Source organism: Pleurodeles waltl, chromosome 1_1 (genome assembly GCF_031143425.1).
Source record: "Pleurodeles waltl isolate 20211129_DDA chromosome 1_1, aPleWal1.hap1.20221129, whole genome shotgun sequence".
Lineage (NCBI taxonomy): Eukaryota > Metazoa > Chordata > Amphibia > Caudata > Salamandridae > Pleurodeles > Pleurodeles waltl.
In genome coordinates, this window is record NC_090436.1 from 994993842 (window position 1) to 995016121 (window position 22280).

At 40.7% G+C, this 22280-nt stretch overlaps 1 long non-coding RNA gene across 2 annotated transcripts in view; it reads right to left on the bottom strand.

Annotated features, from left to right (window-relative positions):
* Window positions 1-709: 709 nt before the first annotated feature.
* LOC138287115 (uncharacterized) overlaps window positions 710-22280 on the bottom strand; it is a 116788-nt gene continuing 95217 nt past the window's right edge. Inside the window, exons 4-6 of one of the 2 annotated variants that reach the window (XR_011202171.1) lie at window positions 19251-19349; window positions 12241-12410; window positions 710-1489 (exon numbers count right to left, since the gene is read on the bottom strand). This is a non-coding gene — a long non-coding RNA (uncharacterized lncRNA). The remainder of the gene's footprint in view (window positions 1490-12240; window positions 12411-19250; window positions 19350-22280) is intronic. The other variant, XR_011202170.1, reaches the window with a different exon arrangement.

Sequence of the window (22280 nt, forward strand, 5' to 3'; positions counted from 1 at the left end):
TTCCTTTTTTTTAAATAAAAAGGGAGCTGAAAGGGGGCATTGCACGATAGTGGGAACGCTCCTGATGTCACAAACCTCAATGATTGCACTGCTCCTTAGCCATATCTCAGTGCTTCACTTGAGCAGGTGGGGTCCACTGGCACACATATTTGGAGAATGGGACTGATTTTTAATAAATGGGCTTCGATCCAGAGGAAGAGAAAGGAAAAACATAAAAGGTGTGAAGAAACTGGGAGATAACATTTCAAAAATACCAGGGGAGAAACCTGGGATGAAAAAGAACCTTAAGGAGTGAGATATAGAGGCATGGAGGTCAGCATTTGGGTAGCGTCTGCCCAATCAGTTGCACCAAAGATGAAAAAGTTAACTCCAGTGTTATCCCATATCTAGACAATTTCTAACATATGAGTCCAAAGATTAATCTGACTGGTGCTTTCTAAACTCCTTTTCTTACGTTTTCTGACCTTGCCCATTATCATAGTCACCTTGTTCCATTTGCAGCATGTTCATACAGAAGGTGAGAGGGGTCATTTGTTTCCTGCTGTTGGATTATTTTCATCCTTCACAGGAATCAATGCACATTGAGGTCAACAGATCTTTGGACCCTGCATAGGATGTGGTAGAACTATACAACAAAATTTCAATACAAGCCAATGAAATTACATAGTATGACCAATGTGGCCACACACAGAAAAACTCCAGTCAGTAATAACATTGAGGGGGTTTATTACAAACTTAAGCTTAGAGTCATGTAGACCATTTGCAAGACAATGTTATAAAGATACAGACTCATCAAGGGTTGACCAAGACAACAAAATAAGTTCAGGCCAACTAACATTAGAAGAATTAGGCACTCAACAAAGACAATACAAAACATCAATAAGATAACTTGATGTGTAGACAACAAATGTTGCACAGTTTTACCAAGCACTAAGGCAGTTTAAATCATCTAATTCAATTCAGCTGGGCACATGGAAACCCATCAGTTTAGCCAGTTAGGGAATAATGTGTGGGATGGAACACATGTGGGCAAGAGTCAAAAAGAACAAAGAGGACGAAAAGAATTTGGAAAAAGGAAACCTCGGGCAACAGGTTACTAACTAAGGTCAACAAAAGTAAATTAAAAAAAAAGAAAAGTGTCAACACCTCAGAAGCTCATTCAAGAGGCTTCTGTAAGGGCTAGGAAGGAAGTCTCAGCAAGGCATTTCAAAGGGGCAAAGACAGAGAGAAAAATCTCTCCCCAAGGGGCACAGCATGAGGGGCAAAGGATTTTTCTCAGAGCTCCAGGAATTCTCATCTGATGGGATCTGATCCAAGTCCTGCTGGGTATTGACATATTAAAGTTCATATGGCAATCTCATTCGTCAAAGCAACAGTTCATTTGACATTGAAGGGCATCATCCAATAGCAATCGATCATATCACTACAACATGAAACATCTCCATGTTTTCCCAAGTCTGCCATGGGAACAGTGTCCATCCGTGTAACTCTGCAAAAGATTGAAACAAATCTTTAAATTCTTGGTCCACAGTCCAGGATGTTCTATATCCAAGGTCAGATTCTTACAAACTCGCTATGCGTAAAGCAACATACATCTATTACCAAACTAGTCTTCTCATGGGAACAAAGCCCGAAAGAAAATTACATGTTAACAAGATGACTTTACATTTTCTGCACAGACACAAAATACAGGGCCTAGCAGGCCTCAATAAGGGTAATGCAAGTGAATCAAAACAGCACCTTAATACATTCAAATAAAACACATTTTATTATGCAAACTATAAATTCTGTGTTACTAAAGCTTCTCTAGCATTCTTATTACAGTAACTTTAAACTAAATACCTTTGTTAATATTTCAGTCAGTATATAGCAGAACTGTATTTCTATATTTTTACACGCGCATTTAAAGCATTAATCTTTAGAAATTAAATATAATTTCAATGCAGACTATTAGTTTAGACTCTAGACTACAACATAATATCAGTTTAATCCTTCAAAAAATGTACTTAAACTTCAATACCACCTATATTCAACTCATTAGTATACACAAATGCACATTAAAATGGCTTCTCAGTGCATCATTCTATGGTCAAACTATTAGCACTTTAATTAACATAATCCATAGATTGTCACATATAGATGATCACTTTGTCATGAGGGACGTTACTAAAGGTCCGGCTACATCACTGTTTTCTATTACTAGGCTTTTCTTGGTGGTCCTGCACAGGGAAAACTGTGCCAGAAGGACCATTCTGATGTATATTGACTATTAGCCCGGGGTCATTCAAAGGTTTTCCAATGGCCAACCTCTAAATGACCCCCATTATTCTGTATTTCCACAGTACCTAGGACAAAAGAAATGTCTAGGCATAATGGAGTGATCCTCTTTCATGCATTCCATTTAAGCATTAAAAATGGAATGGAAGAAGCTGTATGACATAGTCATGAAAATTGCTGATCTGGTCTTCTGATATCCAGCCATTAGTCCTTGGAGGAAATATGTCTTCAACTCCTGTTGGACATCGTATGCTCTATGGTTTGTAAATTATCTTCCTCTATTGTTTAGATGTACAAAGAGGATCATCCAAAATAACTAAACAAACTTAAGTCATAGGACTTCCTGTTTATGTATTTAATTGGTTTTCTGCAAGCTCCTTTTGTTCAATCATCCAGAAGCTTTAAACTGTGATTGAATGTTGAAAAGTCTGAAAGTATGTTTCAGTCATTTGAATGGTCGGAGTTGAATCTTTAATGGAATTTACGTCTTTTTTATATTATCAGGAATTTTCTATATTGTGAATTGTGCACTTATAAAGATTGATGTTATGATTACAATGCTATGTGATTAACTGAGTAGGATATAGGCACCTTTGTTGCAAAATCAACTTGATTTGATCTCTACTTTTACATAAATTAAAAAACACTCCTGCTCTGGTGTCTACAAGCAATACCATATAGCTTTGCTTAATGAGGTATTTTTTATGTATATAAAAAAAAAACTTAATCCCATTCATTTTCTGTAACATCAGCAGTGTTGTAGCAAATTGATTCCATCCCTTTAGCCCATTAGGAGTTTTCACTTTTATCTATCTGGTGTTTGAACCTTTACCTGTGGGTGAGTTTGACTACCTAGGTTTCACTCATGGAGCTCACAGTAACTGAACTGAGGGTGTTTAATGCCTGTGCTCATCTTTTAAGATAAGGATGCTGTGGCTGAAATAGTGTAAGAGTCACTGGGCTGGTTACACGTGAACCTGTGTGCAAACACATGTGCATGTTTGCGGGTTGCAAGTGTGAGACTATCGTTGTGTGCAGCGTGGAAATTGCATACAGGCAGACTGACACAGAAGGGAGTGTTCAAGGATTGGTGCTGACCTGGGTAAGGCCTTATAATATAATATCAGTGGACATTCATAGATTGGACTGTTGGGCTATCTGTAGTGCTTTCATTGTATTATGCATATACATTATCAATTAATTATCAATTACTCTGTTCCCTAGCGGGGGTAAGAATAAAGGCTTCCTCATACAAAGGGAGCAATTATCAGTGATTGACCCATTTCCTGGGAGAGGAAAGGGGCGTGGGAGTAATGTCCAACAGGGTAGGAGCTCGCCTTTGAAGTTTTAGCGGGAAGGGATCTGACAGTGATGTCAGCTAGGGGCGAAGCTGAGGCACTCAGAAAAGTGCTTTCCAGAGAAAACATGAAGTAGCCATGATGGATTATCCCAGAATGCTGTGCAGGAGGGTTGGGACAGGGATGAAAGGATGATATGGTAACCTAGGATTGTCCATGGGTTTCTGCCATCTAGAACTTCCGAACCCCACTGGAAAACACCTGCACAAGGGAGAGACAGTTGAGAGAACCCTGTACCTGGGAGGCGATAATGGCAGAAAGAATGTCCGGCTGGAAAAAGAAACCACCTGATGCCCTGCAAAGATGGACTGTAGACTTTGGTACTAGTTGACCCAAGGATTAGGATGGATCTCTGCAGGGCCACGGCCAATCAATTCTCCAGAGATGACATATAAATACCACATTACACTTTTCACCTCATTCGAGCTTCAGGGTACAATTGTGTCCAAGTGATTCAACCCAATAGTCTCTTTTTGACATTGCAGTTGCATCTGACCATCTCCTTTTGTTAATACTCCATCAATCATCCGGAAGTGGATTTGAGAACTGGGATGGTTCTGCTCATATTACTACTGATGATATGGGATTGTGAGGTCTAACATTTGAATTATGCATGTGCCATTATATTTCAACCTTGAACAAGGACAATAGGTGGGGAACAAAGAGGAGAGGCTTGGGCTTTCAGGCAATTGGTTGTGTGTCCCATTCATACTCTTAGACACTACAGTTCACTGCTCCTTGGTGGTGCTGTATCATTTTTATTTGCTACCCTTTATTCCATTTAGCAACCTTGGCTTTGTTTCTTAACATATAACACACTATATAAAACTTTATTTCCTCATTCTCAGCACATTCTAACAGAGCAGGCATGTGTGCAGTGTAGCTTAAGAACATATACGTAAATTTATAACTAAAAGGTAGACTTTGGGTCCTAGAGGCTAGGGCAATATATTGATTGTTTCAGTCTTGATTTCTTCTGTAACCTACTGTTTTATTGTTGGATGAAGTTGTATTATTTGTCATATTTTATATAACTGTTTCTTAATTTTCTGGAATGCTGTGGAATATTTGTTAAAATGTAGAAACCTATTTTCATTACTCTTGTAGTTTCATTGTTAACAATGGCATGCCTCTCCATGACTGAGGGCCTGATTTAGAACTTGGTGGAGCGGAATACTCCATCACAAATGTGATGGATGTCCTGTCCGCAGTATTATGACTCCATTATGTCCTTTAAGGATCGTAATACGGCAGACAGAATGTCTGTCACGTTTGTGACAGAGTATTCCATCCGGCAAGTTCTATATCAAGCCCTAACTCTTTACATTCATCGATCTGATTTGTTTTTGTTAATTTTATTTTTCCTCATTACACTGTAAAACAAGCACTCAGTTATTGCCCTCAGATGATGATGATTTATAGGGTCTCCATACATGATGCAATGAGCAGGTTTTTCATAAACAGGTTTAAATAACTTATTTCTTAATCCAGATAATACACTCTTGGATTCCCTACAATTATCTTAAATGCTATGCTTGGTATTACCTCTTTGAGTAATTGAAGAATGTTAAAGGGTGCTGTTAATCTCCATGCCTGATTCCAAAGGCAGAGTATAAGTATCAATTATATCAAATCAAATGTAGAATTTTCCTTTGTAAAATATACTTTGTTTAGAAATAATAATGTAAATATTAGCAGAAGTTTGGGCAACTTTCTAACCTATCACAGTTCCACTTGTTTAGGAACTAAAATTGTTTTTGCAAGGGGAAGTAGCCATGGATACGAAAACCATGTTTATTAAAACATCATGAAGGAAACTGCTAGCACCCCTTTTGTTTGAAGTGACATGGAATTAATTAATCAGGGGGATTACAACAGAAGGTCTCGTAAGGAAAGAGGCCTGCCTCCTCTTCTGTTTGGATCCCTTTGATTATCTTGTAGTCGCTGAAAGTATGTGTTACTTGCTCAGTTATTTTTGTCTAAATAGAGGTAATAAAGCATTAACCCATAATTTTTGAGGTTCTGGTGTGAACTCCTGGAGCAGTAGAAAATGCATCCTATTTCTTGATCAATTTCTCACTGATACCAAATGTTCATTTCCACTACATGTGAGATCCACAACAAGCCAAAGCAGCACAAGCACTTTCTGGTATTTTAATCTTTGGGGGGCATTTTATATTGTTTTGGCACATTTTATAATAATTGTTTTTAATCCCACGTTCATGATTGCAGGAGCAAGGTAAAGCCATAGGTGATGTGGCCGTGTTTAGAGCCAACCCCTATTGCCATTAACATCCACCATTGTGGAGGGTGGTCTAGTCGTTCCTAAGAATCTTGCTAAGTGCAATCCGGCTATTTAATCACGACACAGCGTGGACACACGCAGCGGGTGTGCCGCCGGTGCACCAAAGGCAACCCCATCTGTGCTAATCTGCATCCAGTCGGGGCCAGAGATGCTGCCTGAAGGAAAGGCGAGGTTAATATACTCAGCAGAAGACCTATATAGACTTAATAGGACTTCCAGAGACCTATGTAAGTAGTATGTATACCTGGCTAATCTACTGTGCACATGTAAGGTCTGTAAAATGAATCTTGGTTTTCTTCACATACTGAGCTCTAAATCTAAGCAATATCAGAGTCTGAATCACAGCCATACAGTCTATATGTGTTTTCTGAACTGTAGGTCCCTTTCAATGCACAGCACAGAGATGCACATGTTTTTAGATGATCATAGCCCTGATGTTGTGTTTTTGACCGAGACCTGGCTAACAGAGGATTCTGGGGGTTATTACAACTTTGGAGGAGGTGTTAATCCGTCCCAAAAGTGACGGATATACCACCAGCCGTATTACGAGTTCCATAGGATATAATGGACTCGTAATACGGCTGGTGGTATATCTGTCACTTTACCGTCACTTTTGGGACGGATTAACACCTCCTCCAAAGTTGTAATAACCCCCTCTGTGCCTTATGTGGTAATGAACCTTGCACGCGGGGATATAAGTTGGCTAACCTTAACCAGGAAGATAAAAGGTAGGGGAGGGGTGGCTGTAATCCTTAAAGAAGAATGGAAAGGAACATTCACTCCTGTCGACATGACAGGCTGTAAGAGCCTACAATTTTCCATAGAACTCTAGCCAACCTGCACTTTTTCTGGTCTTTTGCAGTATAGGGCCCCTGGGATCGGCATTCCAGTTTGCCTTATCACTCACTGATATAGTGGCAGAATGCTGCTTAACAAAAGCAAATTTTACCCTTTTGGGGACTTGAATATTAATTTGGATAATGCAAAATGCGAGTTAGACATTAGGGTAGGCCAGGACCTCGAGGCTCTACAATTAAAGAAAATTGTTAATGGCCCAACTCATAGTCATGGTCACTTATTAGATCCAGTATTTTATAACCTCCCAAATCTCTGAACTGATGATGCTATCCCCATTCCCAGGTCAGACCATTATAAAGTCCTGATTACGCTCAAAGGGACTAAGAGTAGCTCAAAGCGGCCTTCACAACAAAAGCCTAGAAGACCCTAGCCTAGGCTGGATAGCAAGGATTGGGTCAAGGTGTTCACTGATTCTGCACTCATCATGATAGGTCGCCACTGAAAGGTATAACATGTTAGAAAGCTGGATGAACAAATGTTTTCATACGCTTGTCCCTTGTAAAGTTGTCAAAGTAAATCAAACAAAAAAGAGAGCCCATAGCACTCTGTGGAACTTTGAAAAATGAAAAGGGATACTAAGAAAATGTAAAGAGAATGTAGAAAGAAATTTGATGGTCCAAGCAAAATCAGATACAGAATATCTCTAAAAAAATACAAGTGTTTGTTAAAAGAAGCCAGAATAACTTTTTTAAGGGAAAAATGGACACCTCACTGAATTCCACAAAAGTACTATTTAAGATAGTGAGCTGAATAATTAATTCCCCTTACAGTATTTTGGAATGTCCTTCATCAACAGAGAGGTGCAATAGGCTTGGGGAATTCTTTCAAAATGAACTTCTGGATATTCTTAATACACTTCCAGTATCACCTGCAGTATCAGGCATAGCAAGAGAAGATTGGAGACAATTATGAAATGGTCCCACTTTAACTTCATTTCTGCCACTGGATCTTGAATCCCTGAAGGCAGTCCTTAAATCATCAAGTCATGATCCCCAATAGACTCTGTTCCTCCAGATGTGCTTTTAAAAGGTGGGACTACCCTTAATATCCCATTCATGGATGTCTTTAATCTCTCGTTGGAGAGTGGTATGATTCCCATGGTCTGGAAGCAGGCAGTGGATAAACCTCTCTTCAAAGAAGCCAATGGCCAACCCTTCTTTACTAGAAAATTATAGACCCATTTCTATTCTCCCAGTGGCAAGCAAGCCTCTAGAAAAGCATGTCAATAAACATCTTTCAGCTTACGTAGAAGCCCATAATATTCTGGACCCCACGCAAACTGGTTTTAGGCAAGGGAGTAGTACTGAGACTGCCTTACTTGCTGCAGCTGAGGAGTTTAGGAGGATTCTAGACAGCGGCAGTACTGCCATCTTGATCATGCTAGGCCTAAGGGTGACATTTGATACAGTTTCTCACACTACTTTTATACAGAGGCTGAAGGAAGTGGGAATTGAGGACCATGCTTTAAAATGACTGTCAGCCTTTCTGGCTGACAGAAGCTTTCTGGTATTTGAGAAAGTCCTTTCCTCTGCAGTTTATCCCCTTACCTGTGGGGTGCCCAGGAATCTTCCCAGAGCCCCACACTTTTGAACATTTATGTCAGCTCCCTTGCTGAGATTGTCAGCTCATTTCGGCCTGAGACAACACGGAAATCATTATGGCATCTATCGTATCCTCAACCCTACTCTGCCTCAGCTCAGCCAGTGCGTAACAAGGGTTACTGAATAAATGATGGTCAGCTCCCTTAAACTTAATGGCGGAAAGACAGAGGTCATGATTATGTGAAACAACCCCTCTAAATGGATAGAAATGGATTGGCCAGTTCAATTAAGAGATCGTCCCAAACCAACACAGGCCTTTAAAAACCTGGGTTTCGGAATTGATGATAAACGTAGAATGGAAACCCAGGCCCGCAAACTTTCAGGATTGTGCTTTGGTATCCTTATATTTCTGAAAAAATATCTTTGATGGCTTCCTCCACCTACTAAGAGAGTTGTGGTGCACAGTCTGATTTGTTCAAGGGTAGATTATGGTAATTCCTAAGTGTGTTATTAAAAGACTACAGGTAGTCCACAATGCTGCTACCAGAACTCTACTCAAACTACCCAAATATCAGCCAGCTGTTCTGGCTTTGGCAGCCTTACATAGGCTGCCTGTTCAAAAGAGGATTCAATTTAAAGCTCTATGCATAGCCACAAGAAAATTCATAGTGAAGGACCTCCGATTATCACAAAATTGATCTTATCATATGCTTCCACATTCATTCACAATCTCAGGGACTTTTGGAAGTCCCCATAATTAGAAGAGCAAGAAATGTTTCTAGTGTGTACTAAACTGTAGAATTGCCTTCCCACAGCCTTGAAATCCCAATAGTCAGAAGCAAAATTCAGGAAGCTGCTGAAAACATTTGTGCTCTAGATAGGTTGCTTGTGCTGTCTCTGTCAATTGTGGGTGAGTTAGCGCTGGGGGTAGGCATGCACTCTACAAAAAACAGGTAGAATCGAATAGAATATTCCAATACAGGTGGGTACAGCAACATGCCTTGAAAAAGACAGCAAAAAAACCCTGGCTCCCCAGGAAAAACCAACAAGTGAAGGAATTGCAATATTAAAATGAATTATATTTCTGTTTAACAATGTATGTTTTGGCCCATCTTGGTGAAATGAAGTGTGGGGGATGCCTGCCTGGTCTGAAATGAGGAGAAAACTTGTAATCCACAATACCTACTCTGCTTCACTGTGAAACTGGATTGCCAGCATCAACAGACTACTGTGTAATTCCAACCCAAATGTACAATAAATACATTAAATATACAATCATAATGCAAACATGTGCAAATTTGAGTGTAAGGCTAATTATATAACTGGAACAAATGTGAAATCTGTCTAAAAAGACACAGACATGGTTTTCCATTACATCGTATGCAAACAGCTTTGATTTAAATGTATTTGTGTAAATGTATGGCCCCTCCTCAGAGTGGGTATTCTGAGTAGTACTGTAAATAGGTCACAGAAGTGAATAACGTTTGGAGGTGATTTAGGTGACGTGTGTCATAATGGCCCATGAAACAGCAGTGCTTTAAATAGCTTAGTGGAAGTGGGAAAACTGTAGTATTCCCTTAAGGATAAATGAATTACACAGAAACAGCATGCCATCATGCATCCGATGAGAATGTGATTTCCCAGGTGGATTATGAGAGTGCGTGAAGTCTGCCAGAACCAGACTCCACTGTGACGATGAACCTGACGTGTTGAAGTGCAATAGAGGAGGAATCCTCCTTGGAGGCTGATGCTCAGCTCCTTTAGGGGTGCTTCTCTCATTGGAGTTCAATGTGCAAGGCCTCCAGAGCCAGGGAAATGACCCAGAGGATAAAGATAAGGGTTGGATGGCTGGGCATTTGGCCCACAATGAGCTGCTGGCAGTTCTTCACATAGTTGGGCAGTCCTACCACACTGAATGACGGGGTTGCTCAGATTAATAAGTGACAGTACCTCATACTTCAGGGGAAAGCAGTGAATAGCAATGCTATACTGGGGTCAGGGCTCCAGTAGTCCCACACAAAGTCCTTGATGAGTGTTGAGCCCAGAATTAGCAGTATATACTAGTTGTAGGTCAAGAAAGATCAGTGGTAATTTTAAGCTGCCTCTTCCAATACACGCATTGTAGTGACTAGGAGCTGGGTCAGTGGCCTGTGTCTCGGCATGAAAAACGACTCAGGCCACTAGGGAAAATCCCTTATCCCACTACAATATATTCCATATTTCTAGAGGCAGCTAATGTGATGTGGATGCTTACTACCTATATGAAATTGTTTAGGTTTTGGGACTACAGATCATTTCTATATGAAACCACAACCCCCATTAAAGTGTTTGAAACATAGTGAGCATGTGTGATGTAATTGGAATAAAATGATAAGCTGTTCCTGGATTGGTATAACCGCTGTGAAATAAATAAAATGTGTTGGCAACTGAAAGCATAGCGCATGAGGTATTGCATGCTGTTATTACCCACACTCATCCCGGGGAAGCCCACCCCTGCTTTTCAGCAGAGGTTGCTTCACTCTTGGTCCACACCATAGGGAAAAAGAAGAATAGTATGGCACATGGAAGCCATTGTATCATTTAGAGTTGAAGGTTAAGAACAGCTACATAAATTGGGTGGGTTGAAGTAGAGACCTCAGTAAAGTTTGTGATTTAACTTGCATGTTTTTCATTCTTGTAGAACTTAAACTATATCAAATGTTGTCTCTGTTATAGGAAAGAAACTTGCCATCCAGACAGATGTGTTGCTCTTTGTACTCCAGTGGGGCTCACTGAATCACTTGATGAATAAGGGGCATGTTGTGGTACTAGTCATACCTCTTCTCCCAGTAAATATGGTAAGTACTTTGCAAACCAATTGCATCACTTAATCTTAGGGTCTTGAATCACTCCTTCTCCTTCTCTGACGGATACCCAGACTCCTGCACGTGGCTACTTTGTGAAATACAAGACTCTTATCAGTGCAGACAGCATGTTAACACCCCGCTCTACTCTGCATCATATGTTCCTAGAGCATTCAGGAAATTCTTAATAGAACATCTTCCTTCTTGTAGATTTATGGAGTCTAGCAGTACCAAGGGCCTGATTCACAAAGATAAAAATCTGCTTTTGTGTAGGTTTCTAGTTTTCTTTGCTATTCACAAACTCAGATTTAGTGGTAACTTTACTCAGCACATAAAAAGATAGGCCTATCTAGATTAGAGCAGAAGGAATATCAATGATAGACTGAGTTGGGTATAAACAGTATCACATACTAAATATTAAGAAATTAATTACAAAGATCTATAATTAACAAATAAATGAACTGGTGGGGTTTTGATTCTGTCCAGGTTACCACATGTGTGCTTTTCAGATTGTGAGGTGACTTAACATCAGACCCGATTTAGAGTTTGGTTGACGAGTTACTCCCAAATGTGATGGATTTCCCCTTCACTTTAGTACAAGTGACATAAGATATAATGCAGATGTAATAAGATGGAGGGATATTGGTCACAGTTATGACTATTGGCCTGATTTAGAGTTTGGCGGAAGGGTTACTCCATAGCAAACGTGATGGAGAGCTCATCTGCTTTATTACTATTTCCACAGGATATAATGGAATCTTAATACAACGGATGGGATATCCGTCACATTTGTGACAGAGTAACCTCCTTTCCCCAAACTCTAAATCAGGCCCTTAATCTGGGAGGGCCCAATACCTTTTGAAAACAATTTCCTGTTCTGATCACATATGTTAGTAATGCTCTCTTTACCATGTTTCTTCTTTCAGAGCCCCCTGATGTCCAGAGTGAGCCAATTAATTCTTCTTGTCTGCCTTCTTGGTGACACATCTCTAGTTCTGCCAGTAAGTTTGACACTGCAGGCCACCACAGAGCTTTACTTGCGTTGTAAAAATACTCACTTAAAGACCCCCTTTTTTCTTTTTCAGATGCGGGTACCAAGAAGAGCTGGATATTCAAGTAAAAGTGAGGAGGTAAAAGCATTCTTCTTTGCCCTGGTTCAGTTGATGTTCAGTGTCGAGAGGCAATCTGCCACACGAAGTGTATAGCATCCCATGGCCTGGACCCACTCCTAGGAAATAGTAAAAAAAATTGCATTGGTATACTCATCCCAGTTACAAATAGTAGATATAGGTTTGTTCATCAAAATGGAAGCCCCAAACCTAAAAATCTAGCTGAATGTGGTGTAAGTTGAAAACTTCATCAAGAGCTTAAAAAAAGCGAGCACACATTAAAGCATAAAAAGTCATTGTTTCTACTAGTTTTGACCATGACTATGGGCCTGATTCAGAACTTGGTGACAGGTTACTCTGTCACAATTTAGCAGACGGGTTACACCGATGATAGATGTCCCGTCCACCCGAAATCTAAATCCCATGATATCCAATGGGATTTTGAAATCGGCGGATGGGACATCAAGGTTTAAATCAGGCCCTGTGTTTTCAAATAGGTTCTTGTAGGCTAAATTTATCTTTTAGATTATCACATCTTAAAGATATATCTCACAGCAGCAAATGTTGATTGATTGAAAGAGAACCCATGGAAAGAGATTAATAGAGGGTAGATGAAGAGGTGCCACAAAACAGGTCAAGTCCTCACGGGCTCTTACAAAATACACTGGAAAGAAGAAGCAGAGAAATTAGAATTTGAAATGAAGAGTTATGGGGAACCATCTGGTAATGGAGGAGGCAGGGGAAAACTTGTGGAAACACTCAGAAGATAAAAGAGAAGTAATGACCATTGTATTGTGGATAGATTTGAAGGGAGTAAGAACATGGAGAGGGTGTTTGATGAAAAGAGAGGAGCAGTAGTCTCAGCATCAAACAAGAAAGTGTGAATAAGATGTTAAATAGCAGTGTAGGTAATGCATTTTTGATTCTTATGAAGTTTCAGAAGTTGAAATATTCAACAGCACAAACCAAAGAGGGCAAGACTTCAGGGTGAAAGAGAGTGGAGAATGTGGGATGGTCTAACAGAAATATGTAAGGATTTCTTTATTTTGTGCACTATTGGCATGAATGGCTTCTCTGCAATGAACACTTTGGCCTGAACTATGAGCTAGTCTTATGTGCATGCTAGAATTTCAGGTGGCTCTTCAAATTCAGATTTTTACTCACAATCAGCACCCTTTCCCCTTTAAAGGTTTTCCTTCACAACAGACCCCATGATAGAAAAAACAGTGAAGAGTTGCAATGAGATCTGAATGTGTACATGTGAGTGTGTGCTAGAGTAAGGGTCAGAAGTAAAGGGATTGTTGGGCAGAGGGGGGTAGGATTAACGAGAAGAAAGAGGAAGGTCATCTAAAACTGAGCTGAAGAAAGATTCTTAAAGGTGACAATACAAAGTTTGTGGAAATGAATGGACTCCTAACGAGTAGATGTTTGATGAAAGGAAGATGGATAATGGATGCGGTATAACTCTCTTAGTATCTACCCTTGTTTTACTGAAGACAATGTATATTCTCTTTCAGGTACCACAAATGGCTGCCATATATGGATATAGCCCCCTGTACTTACAGTTGTATCAACAGCAACAGCCCTCGTGGCCTCAGCATCAAGCACAGCTTTGGCCTCCACAGACTCAGCAGAAACCTGGACAAACACCAATGGTTCCACAGGCTAATACACCAGTTATAAACACACAACCAACACAGCACCTGAAGCAACCATCTATTCCAGTACAGCACCAGGCCAAACTGCCTACACTTAGTGCACCAGCGAAGAAACCACAACCAGGCCAACTACCAACAGACATCATGCAATCCCAAGTAAGTTAATAAATCCATACAAAGATTGAACTGCCTCATACCTGTTGCGGAATATAGTGCACTAAAGCTAGCACAATGATTTACAGAGTTGTAATATTCATGATCATTTGTGTACATTTGTGGAAACAGTAGAACCTATTAAGAGCCCCAAAATAAATCAAATATCAGCACCCTCTTTTACCCCATAATTTCACCCAAAAGAGCGCAAAAGCACATATCAAAGTAAGTAGAAAGTGTTACAGATAAATAAAAAAAGAGCTTTGAGAGGTCACACTAATAAGACATAGATATTCACATTTCTGACATGCCGTTTTAAGCCTATATTTTTTTGGAAACTCAGATTGCACTTCTTTAGCAATTAATTGTACAGTACTGAAATCTATCTGCTTGGATATCCGCTTCCGGAACGAACAGGCATCACTTCTAAGTTGCATTCTGGAATAAATGCATTATGCATTTACTGCAATCACAGAAAATAACTGCTACCTCTGGTTTGCCACTTGGCACCCCTGTCCTGCTCTTGCTGCTCTTGGTGGTCATGAAGGCAGCACCATGAAGAGCAGGAATAGCAAGTAACGTGGCTCTGTGAACTCAGTGGCAGGGAGGCGTTCCATGGGTGGAGCTTGGGGTTCCCACACATCCCCCCATGGGTTCTGGAGCATTATCACATTTACCATTAGTGGTAGACCTGGGAATGCATCAAAATGCTACACCTGCCCAGGTGAGGCGTATCGAGGAGAAATACTTTTGTTTCTTATTTTTCCTCTATGTGTCCTGCATTTTAGAAAGAGGATTCCTGTCTTCTTGTATTTTTGCAATACTTTGTGGAGTCCCTTATGCTCAGGGATCCCTCTCATTAAATATAATGGTCCTCCCTCTGATGTGCCCGGAAAGAGACATTCACTGCTCTATGCTTGTCACCCTGTAGACAATGTAGACTTTCTGTACACGCACTGGCTGGTGACAGTATATTTTTTCTACTGCAATAACTACATCCAAGGGAGGCGCCTACCGGTCTCCCCATGTAAATGAACTCTAGTAGCTTTTCATATGTATACAAATATGATGTGCAAAGTTTTTGCTAAATTGGCTGCACACCTTGAAACCTGCACACATAGATAATTGGCAACCACTAGTGTTGCATCTGTCATTAGGGTTACTTTTAATTGATTGTGAAAATCTGCATGTTTGTAATCATGCAGCTGACAGAGATTGGATGGTACTCATGAGAACAATGGCCCATATCTCTCCTCTTCTCCCTCTCCTAGTTTTTGTTTTCAAGATTCAAAGATCTGGCTGGGGGAACATAGTTTGTTACAACAAATTATTGGGGTCGCATGTTGTAAATATTCTAAGCCACAAAAGGAAACATTTATCTGCAGGTGAAACAATAAAGCCCCACTCGGATCCCCATCTTATCTTATGCAATTATTTATTAAATAATATTATTCTTCAAGTAAGGTACAGACGGTCGTAAAAAAATATAAATGGCTCAGCAGGTAATATGTAAAAAAAAAAGGACAAAGGTTAGATATATCAAAATCATATTTATTAATAGGTTGGTCTAATCCCTACCTAACCTATAACTAGCTGATTAACAGTATCACTGCTTTGGTGTGCTTATGTTAAGTCATGCAATGCCCTCCGCATACATTTTCATGGCATATGGCCTAAGGTCATCCACAATTACTGGTCTCTTATATACTTTTCTTGTACACTATGTTTTAAAGCGAGAAGATTGGCCAGCTTGCGCTCAGTTCCTGTTGTATTACACAGGACAGGAACCAATATTTGTATTCATATTATAGGTAGTAGACCTAATCTTACTGCTATATTAAGTCCTCTCCTTCCTTCAAGAAGGAACTACAAGGCACATTCTTCTGGTAGCCACGTTTCAGTTGCTGTATTTATAAAAGAGCTCCAGGGAATGGAAAGTTTCCTTTTTCTGGTCTGTTAAGTTGCGCCTTAGAAAACATGGCAACTGAGCACATATTTTTTTCTTCTAGACCCTGTGCTTCTCTTTTGCATTTAGATGTGGTCAAAACATGCACAGTGGCCATCTTAAGATGCAGCTAGGCCTGTGTTATATGTAATATAAAAACCTAAAAATATGTGCCACCCATGTCAGTTTACCACCAGATAAGGTACTGGAATTTGTCACTAACCTCCTGAAAATAGGCAGTGCAAAATGCATTCTGGGAAGTGCAGAAGGAATGCCATTTCCAGATATTCAGTTGAGGAGGTAAACTCTGCACCAACTGGGTTGAATTTTTGCACTTCCACGAAAGCACAGACACAGGTTGGTAGTGGGTTGCTGTTCAACTGCCAAGACTTGGAAACAATGTTGGCGCTTCCCTCCAACATATTAACTATGTTCTTGGACTCAGACAGGCACAGGCCCTGCTGCTATTTAAGTCCCAGCCAGTCAAGGCAGCAGAGCAAGTCTGATGCTGCACTGACTTTTATTGTTATGGTCTTTGTTGACCCCGCTGCTTTGGCAGAGGTCCAGAACATGTTAGGAATGACAGTACAATTTCTTTAGGTAGCCACTTTCAAAGACAAATGGCAAGAAATTGAACAAGTTGTTGAAGGTTCAGAAAACTGTGTGAGTCAGCCACAGCCCAATAGTTTGCCAGGGCGAGTCAGTCTCCACCCAGGCCATGATCAAGGGTATAGGTTCTTATGCCCCCACTGTGACCACTACTGCTCAGCTTAATAACAGCATTGTATGAAATGTGCTTTCTGATATTGCTTCCATCTGGAGGGGTCGGTACTCACAATTGACCTCAGACTTCCAGTCTAGAGCATTAGACCAGTTAGGTGTACTTGAGACTAAGCTACAATCTAGTGTCCATTTAGGTTAGATGTAGGGACCCAGACCATTGGAGCCTGCTTGATTATCAACTCTGTCATTAATGAAAACCTTCATAACTGCCCCACTCAGGCGACAACCCCACTTCTTGTCAGGGTGAAAGCCAATCAGACAGTAAATGAACCTGTGCTTAACCCTCTGTTAGCTTGGCACAAAAGCAGTGAGGTGTAACTTACAGGCACTGTGTAAAGACCCCAATAAAGAGAAAACACAACACAAGAAAACCCCCAAATCAATGAAGAAAAATGAAGTCATTTTTAATAAATAAAATGACACCACCATTACAAAAATACAATCAGTAGACCTGGAGACCTGAGTTCCTAAATTTTCAGGTGCCAAAAAGCCAAAGCACCACTGTGGTAATCTGATTGTGCTGGACAGGGACAAAGTTAAATGTTCAGGCCAGAAACAAGGCTCAGGTAGGTCTAGTTAATTCTGGTAAGCTGGGCAGTTGCAGGGCAGATCTCTGGAGCTTTTTGTGCCCCTAAAGTTGGCCATTAGAGTCACTCTGGGGTCCAGAGTTCAAGAAATCAGGTCCAGTCTTCCTTCCTAAGGCAACAGAACAGCATGACAGTCCTTCTAACAGCAGAACAGCCCTTCTTCTGAGTCTTCCACACTTTAAGAAGTGCTCTGATTTGAGGCCTGAGGGTGCCCATTTAGCCCCAGTGCCAGCAGTTGGGTGGTGGATGCCCCTTTTGTCTCCGCTTCCTCCATCCTGAGCCTGGCTCCAGACTGTCTAGGGTAACAATATCAAGTGTAGGCCTAGAGTCAGGTTCTTGTGTGTGTGCTGGAGGCAAAGCATTTTGAAGTGTAAGATGGGCTGGGTCTGGATGGCCCATCCTATCCACACCTCGGCTACCTTTGTCTCACTGTCTGGCAGCAATACACAACCCACAACAGCAGAGTCATGTGGCTCAGGCTACTGGCAGAAATGCACAGTTGATTTGGGCACAAGCATGCCAACTCTCTAAAAGTGAAAGTTTTAGAACTGTAACTTAAAATCCGACTTTACCATTAATAGGGGTTTTAAATTACAAAGTATTTCTCTACCTGCTCCCAATGTAAAGTTTGCACCTATTAAATGTAATATTAAATGCAATAAGGCAAACCAGTGTTAGTCTATGGGAGAGATAGGCGTTACAATAGTGATAAACAACTTTAGGAGTTTTTCATTGTCAGGACATTTAAAATCTAAACCCACATGTCCTACTTTTGCCCTGCACTAAGACCATTCAGGGCCTAATTTAAGGATGACTAATACATATGAGAAAAGAAGGTTTAGACCTGAAAAAATGTATATTTTACCAGGTCGAAATGGCAGTTCATAACTGCACTACAGGCTGTAGTGGCACTTTAGTGGATGGCACAATGACTGCTGCAGGTCCACTAGTAGCATTAAATCTACAGACCCTGAGTACATATAGGACCATTTATTACAGACTTACTAATGAATTAAATGTACCAATTAGGTGTAGGCCAAATGTACCATGCTTTAGAGAGAGAGTACAAGCACTTCATTACTAGTTAGCAATGATAAAGTGCACAGGGTCCTAAAGCCATCATAAAGGAATTAGCAAAATAGGAGGGGTGAGAGCAAAACGTTTGGGAAAGACCACCCTAAGACTGACTGATCTAACATCCCGCCTTGACTTACCATGACCACCACCATTTCCATTGCATTTACTTTGTCCAAACTACTGAGCCTATGCCCCTGGTGCTCCCCCCCACATAAACCCACTCATGAAGAATGGATTGCTGAAATGTTCAAGAACATTTCCTATGAGAAAATTATCAAAACTGCAAAACAAAGTCAAAATGTTCTTCTGAGTCTGGGCACTGTTTCTGAATGATCATACTTAAATGCAAGGTGGATACACATTCCATACTCTGGACCCCATGCAGCGTATTGACTCCTCCCCTCCTTCATTTTCACGCACCACAACCCCAGCTCCACAATATGACTTCCCCTCTTTCATACATGAATGCGTCCCCCAGGTCCACAGACTCTGGAGTGGTCCACGGCCCGTACGGCACCGGACACCCTGCAGGACCATATCACAGATGGCTACCACAACCCCTTCTGTTTCCCCTCACCTCCCCACATCCAAGCACATGCTTATGCGGGAGAGCGGTCAGACTCTAGATCTCTGCCATTCGACACAGCACAGAGTACTACCTTGAAGGGCCAGTACATGCCATGTTTTTTTTTTTTTTTTTTGCTTCGTGTTGTTCAACCCTCAATCACTGTGGACTGGTGACAAAATGATACCCACTGGGCTTCTGCCTTCTTCTGTTATACTGCATCTATGTTTGCTCCATTTTGCTCACGTTCACTATTACTGTCGTGTCAAAATGCTGTATGGATCCAATACCTATAAATAAAGACATAAAAAACAACTAATCAAGCAGTGCAGGTACTCAGTATTTGGCAATCCCTGAAAGGAAAACGCACTAATCTCACTGAAACATGTTATTACTCTTCTGTGACTCAGCTTATTAGCATATAGAAAGCAACCTCAATAGATACACCAAGCTCTTATACCCAAATTTGATTCAGGCTCATTGGGGGAAGATGATGCACTAACAATTAATGTATCCTGGGATAATAGATAAGACAAAGTAGTCCCTGTCGTAGATTATTGCAAGTCACAGAGTAGTATACAGGAACAAAGCCGAAGGCCACTACTCTGGATCCACAGACAGAGTATGAGGTCCTCAATAAAGTGCCACTCCTGTGGGCCACAGTGAAGCACTTAAAATACCCTTTTCTTAATGCTTGCTTTTATGTTCCCACAGATAGGTAGAAGACAGCTTCTCTCTTTTTTCTAGGCTTTTCCAGGGACCCTAACAGAGATCCAGAGCATCATTGGTGTACCCTAACATATTGTACTTGGGATTTAAATATTAAACCTCAAGTTTCCCTAGGTTGAAACTGGCCTGGGTAGGTGTACATATGTATTACCTTTTCCAGTGTAAGAAGATTAATCTAGTAATTACAATCATACAGAACACGTTTGTGGTATGTAACATTGTATTCATATGTGCTTAGTTAATCCTGGATGGTAAACAGAAGTATTTGGAAAGGTTTGCATTTTTAAACAAAGGTCTGAGTTGCCAGTGTTTCCAATATGTTCAAATTACCCACTCTTTTCACCTTCTCTTACACACGATATTTGTCTTGACTTTTTAGTGATTTATTAAAAACAAATGTGATGTCCACCTATTTAGTAAGACAAATCACCCATAACAGGCCGTACACACAGAAAGATTTTTGCCCAACATAATAATAGAATGGACCTTAAGATATGATTGATGCAAATATACTACAAATAATAGAACAATGGGTCTTTCCAATTGCCAACCTATTTTTGATGAAGCAAGCCAAACTTTGATAACGCACCGAGCAGTTCTGTCATCACATAAGAGAGGGAACTCCCTTCCAATACTGTTCATCGTCTCCAAACCTGCCACTTGCTGTTATAAAAGGACTCACCCACTAAGAATCCTAGAGGTATGCTTCATCATCGAGTCCTTGCCCAGCTACTTTCTGTCTGTAAGAGGGCTCAACCTTGACTATCAAGGGAGCACTTGTTATCAAAGGGAGGGATCTATGCATAAAACTGTCTAGTGGTGCCCTAATGGCTCTCAAGGTATTTATTCCAGGGTTCACTGGCAGAGGTATATGCAAAAGTCCATGCTCCTTGAGGCATTTATAAGCACCAGCACCTGAGGAGTGGAAAATTTAGACCAAGGGCCCCACTGACACTGGTCCATTTGTCTCATTCGAGATACACCCCACAGAAACTGGTTGATCAATCTCATTCTGAGATATATTTCCCTGTTTGGGACAGTGCGACCCCAGAAAAAAAAAACAGGAAAAGCGTGAAAAACATTAAAGATAAAAAATGACCCCCAGCCATCTGAGAAAACGTCCAAGGGGTCAGGGTCATTAGTTTGCTGATATTCAAAAAAACAATCTCTTGTTTTCGAAGTTTGTTTTAGAAAAACAAAAAACTGCTGAGTGGCCACATGAAGCCTGATGGTAGGTTAAGGAAAGCTACAATGCCTTCAGAAGAGTATCACTCACCAGGAGAAGCAAGTGAACTATGCCAGCTTCAAACTTCCACTGGAAATAGGCCATCAAATAAGGCTTAGTGAACATGCAAACAATAAATCAAATCGGATCGACTCACTCGTTTCCATCATTATGTCCTTAGTGCTTACAACAGTAATATGCATATAGAGTATAAGCTGCCTTTTTAGCCAGTTGGAGTCTCTGTACTAGTTGCTTAGGAATCTTTATTATGTTAAACTGGAGAGCATTTTAAAAAATATATATTGTATTCTAAATCTAACCACAACCTGCACATTTATGTTCTGGCTACATCACCACAAATATGTAGCAATTACACTTAAACAATAATGTGTCAATAGTGTTTGGTTGGGTATCATCTGGGACTGCCTATCCAGTTAACATTCACCTCAACCAAACAAGTTTGATTAATTTTGGTTTCAATTCACCCACTTATAATCAATCTATGAGGTTACTACTTTATGGCAGTGAGGGACAAGCCGCGTGCGCTGCCGGAGCATCACTTTTTATGACACTCTGGTGGCTCAGACTGCAGACATCTATGAGGCCACGCAAAGCCACTTTGCATTGCTTTTCATGGCCTCATAGATATGGAATAAGGCAAAGCACCGCAAGTCACTGCATTGCCTTACTCTGCGTCCTAGGGGATGGGCATTCCATGAGAGTTGCGCTGGGTTTTCCCATGCTACACCAATGGGTTTAGACACATTCCCAGATTTACAAGAACATGTAAACCTGGAAATGCATCAAAAACCATACACCACCCCAGGTGAGGTGCAACAAGCAGAAATATCTTTATTTCTCCTAGTTTCTTCCTTGATGTGTCCTGCATTCTGCAACACACATAGAAAGAGGAAAACGTCTCCATGGATTGTTTTTGTGTGGGAAGGGTGCCCTTCCTGCACAAAAACAATCCTCCGTGCAATGCAGACACCCGTGCACCATGGTGGAATGGTGCCTCCATTGGCGCTAGGCACCAAATTGTGTATCAGCTCTGGGTGAAAGGACAGAATGCACCATATTTCATAAATACAGTGCATTCCTGCCCTTTCGCATTGGTGTAGGGGAGCTCAGCAAAAGGTCTTGCTCCACTGCCCTACGCCAATATTTTGTAAATATGCCCCAAAATCATTATGACTGTGTTTGAAACAGATAAAGCTAGAAGTGGGTAAGGGGGTAAGATATGTTCTGCCCTGTTTTTGTTCTTTGT